The 854-nt window shown below is 66.4% G+C and overlaps 1 protein-coding gene across 1 annotated transcript in view; it reads left to right on the top strand.

The window, feature by feature from the left end:
* Positions 1-854, top strand: part of ABCG4 (ATP-binding cassette, sub-family G (WHITE), member 4) — a 7,652-nt gene that overhangs the window by 1,385 nt on the left and 5,413 nt on the right. The window lies entirely within an intron of this gene.

Below are 854 nucleotides of genomic sequence, written 5' to 3'. Positions count from 1 at the left end.
AGTCCCCCTGTTTGTCTGGGATGCTGAGGAAGCACCCCATCCTGTGGCACCCAGGAGTCCTGGGGACCAGCTGCTTGCCCCTGCCCCGCAGGGAGGAAGGCAGAAAGGCTCAGGCAGCTGGATGGGATAGGAGCGTGCCGAAGGGCGGTGGGATCCCGGGGTGGCAGCGGGAGGGATTCTCCTCTCACCAGGAGTCCCCCTGTTTGTCTGGGATGCTGAGGAAGCACCCCATCCTGTGGCACCCAGGAGTCCTGGGGACCAGCTGCTTGCCCCTGCCCCGCAGGGAGGAAGGCAGAAAGGCTCAGGCAGCTGGATGGGATAGGAGCGTGCCGAAGGGCGGTGGGATCCCGGGGTGGCAGCGGGAGGGATTCTCCTCTCACCAGGCCAGGCACAGGTGGAGGAGCTGCCGGGGAGCTCCAGGTGCCTTTGGCCACAGCCCCCAGGATTCAGCTGGGCCATCCGCTCTGCTGAAGCAGGAGGTTACTGGCAGTCAATGAACGCAAGTAACCGCTGCGCAAGCTGCAGTGGCGCCGACGTGAGCAGCATGCGCGGTGCCGGAGCCATGTGCGTGGTGTCGGGAGGTGCCGGGGGGGCGGGGGGGTGGCGCTGCTGGGTGTGATTACTCTGCTGTCGTCATGCACATCCCCATGCCCTCCCCTCCCGACCCTCGCTGCCCCTCTGCCAGCAGGATCCGCTCCTGGATGCGAGTGCCTGACTTGGGGAGTGCAGAGGAGGAACTGGGAGCTTGCGATGCTGCGCCCCGGGGATAGACAAGCCAGAGGGGCTTCCCCCACTGTGTGGTTGTAGGACCATGAGCTGGTCTGGCCCTGAGGCTTGTCCCCGCCTCGGGGGAC

The sequence above is a fragment of the Buceros rhinoceros genome, unplaced genomic scaffold (genome assembly GCF_000710305.1).
Source record: "Buceros rhinoceros silvestris isolate BGI_N320 unplaced genomic scaffold, ASM71030v1 scaffold27159, whole genome shotgun sequence".
Taxonomy (NCBI): domain Eukaryota; kingdom Metazoa; phylum Chordata; class Aves; order Bucerotiformes; family Bucerotidae; genus Buceros; species Buceros rhinoceros.
Note: the sequence above shows the minus strand (reverse complement) of the source record. Positions and strands in the feature narration are given on the sequence as shown.